General features: G+C 34.8%; 1 long non-coding RNA gene across 2 annotated transcripts in view; it reads right to left on the reverse strand.

The window, feature by feature from the left end:
- The window catches only part of 1700019L22Rik, a 799,537-nt gene that overhangs the window by 683,159 nt on the left and 99,303 nt on the right, over positions 1-17,075 (reverse strand). For both annotated transcript variants that reach the window (XR_003947392.1, XR_001778779.2), the window contains exon 3: positions 10,587-10,709. This is a non-coding gene — a long non-coding RNA (RIKEN cDNA 1700019L22 gene). The remainder of the gene's footprint in view (positions 1-10,586; positions 10,710-17,075) is intronic.

The following is a 17,075-nucleotide window of genomic DNA, read 5'->3' on the forward strand; positions in this document are numbered from 1 at the left end:
CAATAGCCACAAATAATATAAAATATTTTGGTGTAAATCTAATTAAGCAAGTGAATGACCTGTATGACAAACCTTCCAGTCTCTGAAGAAAGAATTCAAAGACCTCAGAAGTCAGAAATATCTCCCATGCACATGGATCAGTTGGATAAACATAGTAAAAATGGCCACTTAATCAAAAGCAGTCTACAGATTAAATGTGATTCCCATCAAAATCCCAAAGCATGTTTTTTTTTTTTCACAGACACTTAAAGAGCAATTTTTAACTTCATATGGAAAAGCAAAGAAATCCAGGAGAGGCAAAACAATTCTGAATAATAATAAAATTTCTGGATGAATCACCATCCTTGGCCTCAATCCGTACTTCAATAGTAATAAAAAAACCAAAACAAACAAAAACAATTTGTTCAATGGAATAGAATTGAAGACCCAGAAATAAATTGACAAACTTATGGACAATTGATGTTTGTCAAAGAATACAAAAGCATACAGTGAGAAAAAAAAAAACAACAGCAACAACAACAACAAAACATCTTTCACAAAATGGTGCTGGCCTGACTGGCAATCTGTATGTAAAAGAATGAAAATTGATCCATATTTATCACCCTGCACAGGTCAGGTCTAAGTGGATCATTGACACCCCCCCCCCAAAAAAAAAAACAAAACAAAAACAAACAAACAAAACCAAAACAAGAACCAAAACCAAAACCAAACAAAAAACCAGATTCACTGTATTTAATAGAAGAGAAAGTGACGAATAGTCTTGCTCATAACGGGACATGAGAAAGGTTCCTGAAGAGAACACCAATGGTTCCGGCACTACAAACAATTGATAAATGGTACCTCTTAAAACTGAGAGGCTTCTGTAAGGCAAAGTCCAATGTCAAAAGGACAAAATGGCAGAGGTGCAAATGGAATTATAGGGGTAAAAGATTCTCTAAAGAGGAATCTCAAATGGCCAAGAAGATTTAAAGAAATATTGAAAATCCTTAGTCATCATGGAAATGCAAAACAAAACAAAACAAAACAAAGCAAAGCAAAGCAAAGCAAAACAAAACAAAACAAAACAAAACAAAACAAAACAAAACAAAACAAAACAAAACAGAAACGACCCTGAGAGTCTACCTTACACCAATCAGAATGACTAAGATAAAAAACTCAGGCACATGCTGTGGAGGATGTGGAGAAAGGAGAACACTCCTCCATTGTTGGTGGGAGTGCAAACTTGTACAAATACTCTGGAAATCAATCTTGTGGTTTCTCAGAAAACTGAAAATAGTTTTACCTTACGTCCCAGCTATACTGTTCCTAGGCATATACCCAAAATGATGCTCCACCATACCAAAAACGACAAGTGCTCCACTATGTTTATATCTGCTTTATTTGTAATTGCCAGAAGCTAGAAACAACCCAGATGTTCCTCAATCGAAGAATGGATACAGAAAATGTGATGCATTTCCACAATGGAATACTTTTTACCTATAAAAAAAGGGGACATCATGAATTTTGCAGGCAAATGGGTAGAACTAGAAAACATCGCCCTGAGTGAGGCAACACAGACACAAAGGATATGCAAACAATGAGGAGTATCCATGGGCTGGTCCATGACTCCCATTGCATATATAACAGAGGACTGATCCATATGACATCAGTGAGAGGGAAGGGTTTTGGTCCTGTGGTAACTTAATTTCCCAGAGAAGGAGGATGCTAGAGGGATGAGGCAGGAGTGAATGGGTGGGTGGGGGAGCACCCTTTTAGAGGCAAAGGGGAGGGGAATGGTGTGGGGAGGTTAAGGGAGGGGAGACTGGAAAGGGACATAACATTTGAAATATAAACAAATAAAATGATTAATAAGAAAACAAACAAAGAAAATTAACAATGGTACACCTGGATAAACGACTCTTTCTAGAATAATTCTGTAGGCTGCTTTTCTTCTTATTTTATATTGCAAGTTTCAACCGAGTGCTAATAAGTGCATGCCACTGAAGAGCTTTGCACTTAACATCTGTCACTATCATCCAGCAACTGCACCTATAGGGAACTGTCAGAGAGATTGTTATTCTCCTTTGTAACACCCTGAATCTGTCTCACATCATTTACATACTGATAGTCACAGGCATTCATCATTTCATTATGCTGACGATTTCACTATTCTGATGTGTAATGCCTCTTTAATGAGCCTCAAAAAATACAATATTCCTTGATTTATGACTGCTTAACTGAAAAATTATACAAATTGGCAAAACCGCTCCTAATGTATTTTCCCTTTTCCTTCACACTACACTTATACTTAACAGTGACTCATGAGTTCTGATCATGCTTCCTTGACAAGAGAAGAGATCAGAATTTGAGGTAGCATGTTTTGGTATCTCTATTGCTTATGTGTGTACTTGAAGCTCTATGGAAAAACTGTTCACACTGAAAGTAGCAAATGAATATTGATCATATTTTTACCGCCGAAAAGATTGTATATTGGACAATTTCCTTTTAATATCACTCTAAGACTTCCTTCGATATAGAGAAGTCTATCTAACTGTTTATTCACTTTTATCCTGTTTTGAAGGAATATTCTTTGGAGACCAGGAAAACAAATAGAAAACAAATAGAACCAACCAACCGACCAACCACCCATCCACCCACCCACTGAAACCAAAATGAAATAAAAAAGCAAGCAAGTGGACAAACAAAACATCTATGAAAGAACATCATTTAGAAAGAGAAAAGTTCAGAGATAATTCTGTGGTAGTGACAGAAGCTTTTAATGTAGGAATATGATGCTCTCTCTTCTGACATAATAGAAGCCTCCTGGAAGCTAAAAGGTGTCACTAACCATATTTTTACTCTCATAAAACCTATACCACTGCAGGTGATTAAACATCCTATTTAAAGATTGAAAACCAGTTTTCCAAACCGGTCATTCCTTATATAAGAGAATAATAAACACTATGAATTGTTCAAATACTGTCAACTTTTGCAAATGGAGAAAGCTTTTGAATTCAGGGGGAAAACCCCACAGTAAAATAAACACTATATATAATTATTGGAATAAGTGATGTTGGCTACAAAGGATCTCCTAATTTTGTATGAATCCCATGAACAGAACTAGAACAAACTTTAGGAACTGACATTCTTAGATTCTATGTTTCCCTCCCTTAAGTGTAGCTTCCATTCAATATATCTGAGATCAGTTGCTGTTTTCAGTTTGTGAAGGAATGGGAAACTGAGCTAATTTAGCACAGAATCATCAAAACGAGTGGTTCTACTTAAATGAAAGTAAGCACAAGATGGCTTTCATTTAGAAACAAATGATGGGATTGCATATAGAAACTTAAAGGATACACACAGGGTATACATCCTATCCTGTGAGATGTCCATTTATTAAATTCACATAAGAAAATTAGTTCTCTTACTTTAACACTGGACTTTGACTTCCTTGTTTGACTAGTGCCGTTCCAGCTGTCTGTAAATTTCTTTCAGTTATATCTAAATTTGTGAGACATCAACTCTGAAGATAATATTAAAGTTGAGAGCCACAGAAAAGTAATCTGGTTTTATTTCTTCTGGTGTTTTAAAATAATTACTCTATAAAGCAATTAAATTAATTTGGTAGCACAAAGAAATTAATCATCTGTGTATATAGTATGATTTATTTCTCTGGGCACTTACATATTTAATACACACACACACACACACACACACACACACACACACATATATATATATATATATACATATATACACACACACATATATACACATTTTCCCTATGAAAAGTTTCAAAACATGAATGTCATTTAGACTACAATTATAGCCACTGTAATTAATGATCTCTATTTAATCTTCATAGTTATTAACATTGTATGCACAACATTAATTGGAATCAGTGCATTAAAAAAGAACTCCTGAATATGGGAAGAAGATGCTTTGGGTAAGTTCAAAAATTTTGAAGGAAGGACACTGAGGGTAGTCATGATCAGTATGCATTATATGTGCATGTATGATATTTTCAGGAATAAATATTTAAATAAAAATTACATTTGTTTTATTTGAGACAGCTGTATTGGTAATCCCACAACCCTTTGTATTTTATCTGGCTTAGGGAGTATTCTATCATGCAAAAGGCAATATGAGGTTGTTTATTCTTTTGGTTAAAAAAAATTCCACATCAAGATTTATATTTGCTTAAGTCTAGATCACCAGCTCACTTATTAGAGCAATTATATGATGCCTGTCTAAAAGTATCCCTGTATTTTACAAATCTTCATAGTTCTCTAGTTAAAGAAATACCATTTCCAAGAGACTTAGAGTTATCTCCTTGTCTATTTTTAGTTTTCATAAAAATGCATTGTTGCTTTTCATATTTATTTTGATTCATTTTATGAAATGGAATAGTTGTGAAAGTTGCGGAAAGAATAAAGCATCATCTCTCCTGTGATACAGACTTGTCTAAAGCCCTATCCAAAAATTCCTTCAGATTTCAATATTAGAAGATACATTTTCTCTAATATTCTTCATTGATAAGACACACCTGACTCAAAGTAGTAAAAAGAAATATAGGAATATGCAAAACACTATACATACCCCGAATTTACTAATATTTCTAATGACTGCTTTAGATTAATAAATGTTTTAATTACATTTTAGGGACAGGGAAGCTGTAGCTATCAGAAACTGGCTTTGTCAAATTATGTAGCGATGTGTTAGCACTGTTGATACCAAAGACAATATCTCCTTCACCACAGACTCTGACATTTAAGAGAAACTTTGTTTGGAGTAAGTGCTTATGTATCATCTGCTTCTCCATCTTTCCTGGTAATCGTTATGTCTCGTGGTAGGTATTCTCTGCCAACGAGGACATGAGCCAATGCAAGCTGGACTAGTATATATAAAGCAAGGTTATTTGGGCCAGTTCTATACTCAGCGTGAAATATTGTGCTAAGTTTTGCCTTTCACCTTTTCCTTATTGTTCTCTCACTGATTCATTTCAGCACAATCAGCTCTTTCAAATCATGTTTTTTTTTTTCTTCCTGAAATCCCTTTCTGATTTGATCCTGAACACTCTTGACTTCCCTTCTACTATTTCTTAAACCTCCCTGACCTTGTTGTCAGTGCGTCTCGCCTGCATAGCACATCGAGGTGAACTCAGTTTAGACCCCACTTACATTGCTTCTTATCCCATAAGCCTAGTGCATCTTTCCAGCTTTCTCTTAATATTTTATGCATATTTCTAGTCTTCTGGTGTTTTTACATAGAAGTAAAGTGCATGCCGTGGTTAAGTATACAGCCTCTTGATTCTGCTTTGTACCATTTACTAGAAAATGGTTTACTTGACCCCTCTTAACCTTACTCTGTCTCTACTCTCACAAGGACAGAATGGAAAACATAGCTCATACATGAGCAGCAGACGAGCTGGGGCAAGAAGGAAATCAGTCGGAGCAAAGTTGGTTTAAAAGTGGTGTGCAATGTTGTAATGTTGTTGCTACATTAATGTTTACAAACACTCTTTATAAAAAAAGAAGTCCCTTTGAGGGTGGATTGTGCTTTTAATATAATTTTACACCAAAGAAAGCAAGGGTTCATATAAATGTGGTAACCTGTTTATATGACAGTGTTGTAAAGAAGTGGAAATTTTTGTATGGACTCACTCTCTAAAAACATAAAGAGTAAGCGGGCATGATAAATGATGGTCACTATGGAGTCTAACTCGACACTAAAGACTATGTGCAATACTTTTTTCCAGAGGAAGAGGGAGTTGTGAGGTGAAATTAGGGTCCTACACATGCGAGGAAAGAGCTCTCACAGAAACCTGTGCTGGCTAGAACTTGGGGTATAATTTTTAGGCCTGAATTTTGACTCCCTGGAAGACTTCAAAGCAGAAAATGAATGCCCATCAGCCTCTGGAGGAATCTCTCATCAAGGTCCAATATCCTGTGGGAGCCAAGAGTCTACTTATCTACCTGCACTCTGTCATTTCTTGTGGGAATTTTTCAGAGACCTTCAGACCCCTCTACTGACATTGGCTTGCCAGGGAACAGGGTACTACATTAAACACCATTTACTCTAGGCCATCAAAGTTCTTTAACACAACTAGATTATCTGCCTCCTTCCCTTACACAAGCCCTTGTTCTATATGTATGTCAGTAGTATGGATAAGTATTTCCTTGGCATAGAGATGGTCACATTTATGGTGATTCACTTTGGATTCAGCCATTCATAAGTGTTTCGTTGGAGAAAATGAAATTAGGATATCTCTTTCTCCTGTTGAGTCCTTTACTTGTGCTATTCTCAGCAAATAATAAAATCTTGACATATTTGTATTTTGTGTAGTTCCTCAGGCATCATTCTGGCCAGTGAGCCTTCTAGTTTGGGTCACCTTCTGAAAACAAAAAGATATATGGAAGATAGAAGAAGACTGCAAACTGAAAAAAAATATATTGGAAAATGATGTTTTTATCTCAGTTACAATATAGTTTTATCTTTGATTTATTCTTTGATTTAGAATTAGAATATAATATGTTTTCTTAGAAAAAAATCAGCTGAATTTACTTACATCAAAATGAATATGCTGTGGATATACAAATTGTATGATATGAAGGAACAGATATTACAGATACAAACAATCTGACTTTTATTTGAAAAATATCTAGTAGGGTATGGTGTTACAAGTATTAATCCCAATATTTATATTTATATTTTATGTTTATATTTTGGGAAAATAATACAGGCAGATGTTCATGAGTTCTCACCCTTCCTGGTCTATATAGTGATTTCTAGAGTAGTACAAAAGTCACAATAGCCCATATATGCATGTAGAAATTTCAAATGCTAATTTCAACACTTTTCTAAGTGCACTTACATTGGACTAAAGACCAAGGATTTCAGAATGTGTATCACCAATTACCATACATTGAAGGAGTAGACATATTGGAGAATATGACTTAGTATTTCATTTTAGTGAAATTGTAAGTACAGGTTTCTAAAAGAGAGAGAGAGAGAGAGAGAGAGAGAGAGAGAGAGAGAGAGAGAGAGAGAGAGAGAGAGGCAATATAAAGAAAATAAGAGGCATTTGAAAAATAATATTAAGAACACATGTTAACACTTTTTTTCCAAATTTGAGCCAGTTAATCTATTTAATATATTTTGTTTTGAGTATTAAATTGTCTTTAAAACAAATTCTTTATTTGCCTATCTGTGAATACATATTTTTGTACTGGATAGATACTTCATAATAGAGAGGAAAAGTTTAAAAAAAAGTTTAATGTTTCCTTTTTTCCAATTTTTATTAGGTATTTACTTCATTTATATTTCAAATGCCGTCCCAAAAGTTCCCTATACACTCCACAAACGCCCATCCCTGTTCCTCTACCCACCCACTCCCACTTCTTGGCTCAGGTGTTTCCCCTGTACTGGAACATATAAAGTTTGCTCTTCCTAATGATGGCCGACTAGGCCATCTTCTGCTACACATGCAGCTAGAGACATGAGCTCTGGGGGTACTGGTTAGTTCATATTGTTGTTCCACCGGGTTGCAGACCCCTCCAGCTCTTTGGGTACTTGCTCTAGCTCCTCCATTGGGAACCCTGTGTTCCATTTGATAGCTGTCTGTGAGAATCCACTTCTATGTTTGCCAGACACTGGCATAGCCTCACAAGAGAGAGCTATATCAGCGTCCTTTCAGCAAAATCTTGCTGGTGTATGCAAAAGTGTCTGCATTTGGTGGCTTATTATGGGATGGACCCCCGGGTGAGGCAGTCTCTGGATGGTCCATCCTTTTGTCTCATCTCCAAACTTTGTCTCTGTAACTCCTTCCATGGGTATTTTGTTCCCAAATCTAAGAAGGGGCTCCACATAAAACCAGAAACACTGAAACTTATAGAGGAGGAAGTGGAGAAAAGCCTTGGCAATATGGGCACAGGGGGAAAAAAATTCCTGAATAGAACAGCAATGGCTAGTGCTGTAAGATTGAGAATTGACAAATGGGACCTCATTAAATTGCAGAGCTTCTGTAAGACAAAAGACACTGTAAATAAGACAAAAAGGTCACCAACAGATTGGAAAAGGATCTTTACCAATTCTAACTCAGATAGGGGACTAATATCCAATACATATTAAGAACTCAAGAAGATGGACTCCAGAAAACCAAATAACCCCATTAAAAAATGAGGCACAGAGCTAAACAAATTCTCACCTGAGGAATACCGAATGGCTGAGAAGCACCTGAAAAAATGTTCAACATCCTTAATCATCAGGGAAATGCAAATCAAAACAACCCTGAGATTCCACCTCACACCAGTCAGAATGGCTAAAATCAAAAAGTCAGGTGACAGCAGATGCTGGAGAGAATGTGGAGAAAGAGGAACAGTCTTCCATTGTTGGTGGGATTGTTTGCTTGTATAACCACTCTGGAAATCAGTCTAGTGGTTCCTCAGAAAATTGGACATAGTACTACTAGAGGATTTAGCAATACCTCTCCTGGGCATATATCCAGAAGATGTTCCAACTGGTAATAAGAACACATGCTCCACTATGTTCATAGCAGCCTTATTTATAATAGCCAGAAGTTGGAAAGAACCCAGATGTCCCTCAACAGAGAAATGAATACAGAAAATATGGTACATTTACATAATGGAGTACTGCTCAGCTATTAAAAACAATGGATTTATGAAATCTCTAGGCAAATGTATGGATCTGGAGGGTATCATCCTGAGTGAGGTAACCCAATCACAAAATAACTCAAATGATATGTACTCACTGATAAGTAGATATTAGCCCAGAAACTTAGAATACCCAAGATACAATTTGCAAAATACATGAAACTCAAAAAAAAAAAAAAAAACCACAAAGACCAGCTTAATGTTTCTTACCCATTTAAATAATAAAGTAGATCTAACACCCAGACCTTGAATATAAGTAAAATCTTACTATATGAAAATGCTGAAAAATTGAAACTCCAAACCATAATAGCACTGTACATTATATAAAGTATCTCTAATGGGAGGAGAGGCCCTTGTTCCTGTGAGGACTTGATTCCCCAATAAAAGGAACTGCCAGGCTGGGGAGATGGGAGTGCTTGAATGGTGGGGGGAGAACACTCACAGAAGCAGAGGGAAGGAGAATGGGATAGGGGATTCCAGAGGAGAAACAAGGAAAGAGGATAACATTTGAAATGTAATCAGTAAAGTATCCAATTAAAAAATTTACAGCTATAAATTAACAGAATTTCAAACGCTTCATTCTAATTGAGGGTCAAAAGCAAATGCTCTATTTCTGAAAAGATAGGTTCTGTGTCAAGTAATTTTAATTTTCTATTGTTTAATATTTTCTCACAATAATATCGGCTTAACATACATTTCATATTTATTTCCACTCTGTGATCTTTATGGGCAATATTAGAACAGAAACTTAATGCATAGTATATTTTATTTATTTATTTATTTATTTATTTATTTATTTATTTATTTATTTATATATTGGTTTGGCATTAAATACACAGCCATTAGCTAAAGTGGAGCAAGGTCAATCAGTCATATTGCAGATCATCTCTAATTGAGTATCAGCCAGGCTACACACACACACACACACACACACACACACACACACACAGAGACACACACACACACACACACACACACACACACATATATATATATATATATATATATATATATATATATATATATACACACACACACGAGGTTTAAAAGTATATATATATGAGTTTAAAACCTGAATAATCCATTTTTATCTGGAATTACCGTTATTAAATCCTATCTCTCTGTGTTGCATCCTAAGGTCATATTTTCATTTGAAATTCACAGGATCAAAGACATTATGACCCAAGAGAGATCAGATTGCAGTCAAACATAAAGGCTTTCTCAAACTCAACATTTTTACCAAGCATAAGAGCCCTTAACCCTAAATTACACTAAAGTGCTGTGGAATGTTAAGTGGCAAGTCCATTTAATTTTATTTATAGATCACATCAAGCCCTAAGGCCAGTTTACAAGGTTCTATTTTTCTCTGTAGTCATGGAAAGGTTTCGTATCCTTAAATAGCAGAGGTTTGGTGAGAAAATTACTTGCAAAACTAATTAGGCACAGAGTGACCCTCCCATTAATTGAACTTGGCTCTACCATCATGGCTATTCTAATAGATGAAAAGTATCACCAATTATAAAGAACTGACCTTGCAGAAGCCTTCCATCCTAGCTACTGTTTAATACTCTAATGAGTACTGAAATTCTTATTCAGAGAAAGCCTGTCCTTTCAGATGATTTCATAAGGATTTTAATTTCTCAAAAGAAACAATCGCACATCTAAATATTTTCTGCCAATGATCATTTGGACAGAAAACATTTGATGTTTTGTTTTTTATTTTGTTTATATTTTTTTCTAATATTTATCAATTTATAGTCAGAATGTTTGCTCTAGATATACTATTGTTTTCTTATTCCTTCCATTTTAAAAGTTTACAGTATTCTGCAGGCAAAAAGGAAACAAATTTTATTTTTCAATTTTTGGGAAGAATATGTATAATATCATATTACCCATTAATAAAAAAGTTATCTGAACTTATTAGACAATACTTACATTTATCCACATCTGTAAGTTGACCAAATGTCTGTTTCGTCCAGAATAAATGTCACGCTAGAGGAATATCCATAGGTTCTTTTTATCTTTTTCCTTTAGTTTCTATTATCACTGTGCTTAATTCTGAAAAATAAAAAATAAATAAAAAAAAACAAACGTTTTACTGTCAAATAAAATTTCTGTGCAAATTATAAAACTGTGTGGAAAAACTACATTTTTTTCCTGAACACAATTGTTCTAAATACTGAGTGAATGTATAATGAACAATTTTTTAAAGTGAATTTACATATGAAGTAAAAATCATCAGACCCACTGAGCTTATCTTACTATATGTATGAATCAAAATAAATATCACCTTTTACCTCCAAAATACAGTCTAAGATGATTGTGAAGGTATTATTTAAGGAATAAATATTTTGATATTTATGATAATCTATGACATCAAAAAATAGGCTTTTATGTCTCTTAGCTAAATAAGAGCTAAGAGCTGCTAAATTATTTTGGTCAAATAATGAATTAATTTCTATTGGCCAAGTATCAATACAGAATTTGTTTTAATCATTCTTTATATTGTAAGCTATATATATAGATATGTGTTTTAATAAAGAAACCCTACATATTCAAATATTGTGTGATATATTAAAGAAAACTATGAAAGTGGAATATCTCATGTTTTCAATGAGAAGACTAGAAAGACAAATGTCTAGACTTTCTGATCTCTCATATTTAATGGGAAAAAAAGAAATTCCTTATGCTTTGCTTAGATGTCAATTAAAATTAAACAACCAGCATTAATGGAAAATATATTCACATGAGAAGATTATTCATTAATAGATTATTGTCACAGGCTTTCAAATCCAGGGCAATCTCATTTCCTAGGAAAGTGTATTCTAAGAGTTAAGTACTCCTTAGTTCATATTCTTGTTCCGTGCCCCCGGAACTCATGCCTCTAGCTGCATATGTAGCAGAAGATGGCCTAGTTGGCCATTATTGGGAAGAGAGGCCCCTTGGTCTTGCAAACTTTATATGCCTCAGTAGAGAGGAACACCAGGGCCAAGAAGTGGGAGTGAGTGGGTAGGGGAGTGTGGGGGGGAGAAGGGTATAGGGAATTTTCAGGATAGCATTTGAAATGTAAATGAAGAAAATACCTAATAAAAATTTTAAAAAAGAGTTAAGTACTCAAGTCCTTCCCAATGAAAATATTCTTGTGAGTCTATCTCTTGTTACAACATGCTAATTAAAAAAATAACATGTTGCAATGCAAAGTAATATTTTAGTTTATAGTTGATTTATTTAAAAAACAACTGTTGGTGAGATAGCTCAGTTCCTAAGAACATTTGCTAATCTTGCAAAGGTAGGACTTTCTTTTCCTGTACACACATGGGATTGTTACAATTGCCTTAATCCTTAGCTCCAGGGCATATAATAATCTTTTAGGGCTGCATTGATACCTGCCCTCACATGCACTTATCCCCACATGTACATGTAATAAACAACAAAATATATCCTTAAAAAAAAACAGCTTTAAACTTTAAACATATAAATTCCACACAATCTTTTCAACCATCAGGGCCAGATATTGAAGTACTTAATCTCCACGCAACCTAAGGATTATTTCAACGAACAGGAGAAAAGTCAGTTAACCAATAAGTTTATATTTAAAGTCTTATTCCCAGTGAAAGAAGATAGCTTTAAAAATCTAACCATATAATATTACAACAAACCACGTCTCTGCATCTCAAGGAAATTACTGCCAGTCTGCAGAGAAATTTGTTTTTCACATTTGAATGAATTGATATATCTATTATGATTTTTAATTTAGCATCAGTCATCTTTCTGATGCATGATGCGTTTAAAATTTGATCACATAGTTGTCAATCTTTGCTGTTTAAAAATCTTGAAAGTTCCATTTATACATTAATAATCCTCTGTACATTTTTTCCATGTAACAGGATGATCACGAATTCCAAGTTCTCTGAGTGTTTTCTCATATTGAAACTTCAATTATTTTGTTGCTTTTATTCAAGTTTTCATAAATAATATCAATGTGAGTCACTTATCTTATACCTGTGTTAAATATATTATCATTTCTAATTTCATATATTTAGGTGTTTAAAGTTGATCTTTTGTTTCTTTTTTTAACCTGTTTTTATTAAAGGGTTTTTCTTTTTTTAATTTTAATTTTTTTATTAGGTATTTTCCTCATTTACATTTTCAATGCTATCCCAAAGGTCCCCCATACCCACCCCCCCAATCCCCTACCCACCCACTCCCCCTTTTTGGCCCTGGCATTCCCCTGTACTGGGGCATATAAAGTTTGCAAGTCCAATGGGCCTCTAACACCATTGCATACACTAGCAAGATTTCACTGAAAGGACCCAGTTATAGCTCTCTCTTGTGAGACTATGCCGGGGCCTAGCAAACACAGAAGTGGATGATCACAGTCAGCTATTGGATGGGTCACACGGCCCCTAATGGAGGAGCTAGAGAAATTACCCAAGGAGCTATAGGGAACTGCAACCCTATAGGTGGAACAACAATATGAACTAACCAGTACCCGGGAGCTCTTGTCTTTAGCTGCATAAGTATTAAAGGGTTTTTCATATGATTTTTTTGTCATATTCTTTCCCATCCCCCCAATCAGTCAAGATCCTCTGCACCTTCCTATCCACCTAACTTCTTGTTTCTTCTCTTACTGTTTCTAACAAAAAAGAGAAATAGCCAAAGTATTTTAAATCTATATCTTGTCCTAAGCAATCAACTATTAAAGATTTTTGAAATCTGTTTTTTAATAGTTTACCCCAACTTTTATAATATAATTACAATGAAGACATACACTACTCCAAGAGTGTGATTTCCAGGATCTTTAGCTTCTGTCACTTGTAATCATTTTGAAACCTTCAATGTAAGATTATGCTCTTATTTCACTGTATCAACAGTTACGGGATTCTGTGGTTTGGGCTATTACTTGTATTTCTTTTGTTCTGGTATGACAGATATCCTCAGTCTCCTTATAAAAGTCATAAATACAGTTATTTCTATGAAATGTTGCTATATATGGATTCACTCAGGGCTACCTTTTCAATTGTTAGATTTAGCCATTCATTTTATGAAAAATTTTGTGTGTATGCAAGTATGGGATTTCAATTTAATACCCTTTCTCTAACGTTGTATTTCTTTTACTGGTGGAGCCTAACCTCTCGGGACATCTGTTTTAAGCTTTTTATCTACTTAATAGGCACCCTCCCAGGAGAAGTCATTCAAGAAATATTTGTTGAATGCATTAATAAATGAATAAAAACATGAATTTATTTGTTGGTATCTAATCTGTTAGTGACAATGGGTGATTCCTACCTTAACCAGTTCATTGAAATTCACGTAGTTTAATAAGATAATCAGGATAAAATTATCCAACTCGAGGGCTGACAAACTATACAAAGGTTGTCAGAGTCTTCTTTCAGTTTCCATTGTTTTGCTCTCCATGTTAATAGGCACACCTACAACTTCTAGACATATGAATTAATTGATACTTTGCAATTGCCCCCTCAATGATTAATTGCTATATTGTCTGAAAACGAGTTCTGGAAGCATTAGTGTAGTGTCTTAGTATCTAGTGTATTTCTCTGGCAATGAAAAACATCACAAACAAAAGATGGTTGGAGAGGAAAGGGTTTATTAGGTTTACACTTTGTGATTACAGTTGCCATTGTTGCAATTGAGGGAGGAAAATCAAGCAGGATGGGGGCACTAACACTGGAGAAATGCTGCTTACTAGCTTGTTCTCCATGGTTTGTTCACCTTGACTCTTTATATAGGAAAGAACCATTTCCCATAGTGAGCCATGCTCTCCCACATCAATAATCATGAAAATGCCCCACAAACATGACTCCAAAATAAAGAAAATGAAAGGAAGTCTTCCACAGAGATTCGCTCTTGCCAGACGAGTCTTGTTTGTGTCAATTTGACAGAGATTAATCAGCACAAGTGGTCAGAAATCCAATAAACACTAAGTATCTGGAAAAATATCTATCATAATCAAATCTTATGCTTAAAGCAAGTTTTGTTTTAATATTATATCTCTACCTTTTGATTGATTTGGAAGAGGGAGAAAGATTATTTTATCACCACCGTGTAAAGCTACTATATTAAATATGCCTGCTAATATTGAGATTTTTTTCTGATAAAAACAATTACAATCTACCTAGATATCTCCTAGAAAATAATAAAAAGTATTAGCATAAAGCCAAGAAGATGTATGAAAGAGTAAATCTGGTGCAGAGTTCTATCAGACCTCCAATGGAGGAGCTAGAGAAAGTACCCAAGGAGCTAAAGGGATCTGCAACCCTATAGGTGGAACAACAATATGAACTAACCAGTACCCCCGGAAATCTTGACTCTAGCTGCATATGTATCAAAAGATGGCCTAGTCGGCCATCACTGGAAAGAGAGGCCCATTGGACTTGCAAACTTTATATGCCCCAGTACAGGGGAATGCCAGGACCAAAAATGGGGAGTGGATGGGTAGGGGAGTGGTGGGGGGGAGGGTATGGGGGACTTTTGGGATAGCATTGGAATTGTAAATGAGGAAAATACCTAATAAAATATTTTTAAAAAAAGAGAAAATGATCAATAATGAAATAAAATCAGTATATAAGTGAAAAAAAAAAAAGAAAGAGTAAATCAGTATTGATGCACATCAATATGCCCTATGCATTTCCCTGGTCTTTTCACAAATGTTATTGTGTGCTAAAATTTTCAAAAGTTTATGCAAATCTGGTCATGCCCATCTCTCATTTCTCCACTGTAGCTTTCCCTGTATCTTCCCCGGTATGGAACCCTGACCTTTTATTTTTTTATACATAATCCATTAAGTCCATTTAGGGCTGCCCTCATGTGTGAATTCTTTGAGCTTGTATGTGTTTTTGTTTGAAAGAAAGTCAGGTCGATTTTGTTCTTTGTAAGGATTCCTATGCTTTTAGTTGTTTATCTTGTTACTCCACAGGAATAGGTGGGTCAGAAGACTTTATTAGCTTCTGAGTTCCTAAGGCACCTACAGGCAAAATGACTGTGACATGGCTACATTCACAGAAAGACTCAGGATATTGCTAGAATGTTCATTTAGAATGTTCACATGTCCATTTAGAAGATTTGGTCATGGAGTATTGTGGAAGACTGGAGGAAAGAAATGAGTAAGTGGAGGGGCCAAGGACCAAAGGATCTACAGAGTTAACTCTCGTAGACTCATGGGGGCTCACAGAGACTGAACGACCAAACAAAGAGGATGTATGGGCGGGATCTCAGACCCTAGAACTTTGTAGCAGATGTGCATCTTTGTCTTCATGGAGGTCCCCTAAAAATTGAAGCTGCGGCGGTCTCGATTCTGACTTCCCTTACTCTAACTAGACTGCCTGGTTGGGCCTCAGTGAAAAGAGAAGCATTTAGTTCTACTACAACTGTATGTCCCAAGGAGGACTTCCTTTTTTCTGAGAAGAAGAGAGGGCAATTAGGGGAGAAATTTGTAAGAGTGGGACTGGCAGGAGACATGGGACAGACAATTGAGATGTTAAATTATTAGAAAGATAATATTTTTATTGAAAAAGAACAAACAAAAAGCCCCCAAAGAGCAGAGAGCCATTGTCAATAGCCAAAACCAAAGACACTGAATGATATTATTTACTCAGTAAACATTTTTAATATGAGAAAGCATAACTATTTCAATAGGTATTTAGAAACAGCTATCATTAATACAAGAAATTCACAACAGTGAAAGTGCTACAGAAAATAGTAAGAATAATTTAAGAAATATATTTATGTAATAGTATAAATATGCAGTAAATTATTTAATAACTTGATACACTTCTATTACAACCTGAATTATAACACTCTTCCACATTATTACCCCATCAAGCCAATGGTAACAAGCAGTTGACATATTTTTGATCTTCCATGCCAGGTAAGAGTTTTAATATCTACAACTGCATTTAACCTAATACAGGAGTTAAATTTTAAGAATCAGAAGAGAGAAAAAATGAACTTGAATATGAACTATCTTCCCTCCTAAATTGAAAAAGTAAAACTTTGCAGTGCTCCCAAAGACTTTGGATAATTATAGGAACAATGAAATAAATATTTACAATATAGAAGCCTTTTCTAAATTTTTTCTTGTTAATTCATTGAGATGGATGGATGAGAACAGATAGGCAGGTGATGTTTGGAGTCTTTGGGCTCATTGTTCAGTTTTTGAGCAGTTATATATCACTGATGTTTTCTTTTGTGTATAACATGTTTTGGGGTAATATTTGATATAAAAGACCCATGAATTCAAGTTACTCACTAAATAAAATTTTAATAAAGAAAGTTTATATGCATTTGTTCTAGTTTTGTTGATTATAATTTATAACCTGAATAAAGTATTATAAATTATGCTAATTGAAAAGCTTTACTCACCATTTCAAGCATTTGTTAGAATAAAATTTATACTTAATTTCC

Source organism: Mus musculus, chromosome 8 (assembly GCF_000001635.26).
Source record: "Mus musculus strain C57BL/6J chromosome 8, GRCm38.p6 C57BL/6J".
Taxonomy (NCBI): Eukaryota; Metazoa; Chordata; class Mammalia; order Rodentia; family Muridae; genus Mus; species Mus musculus.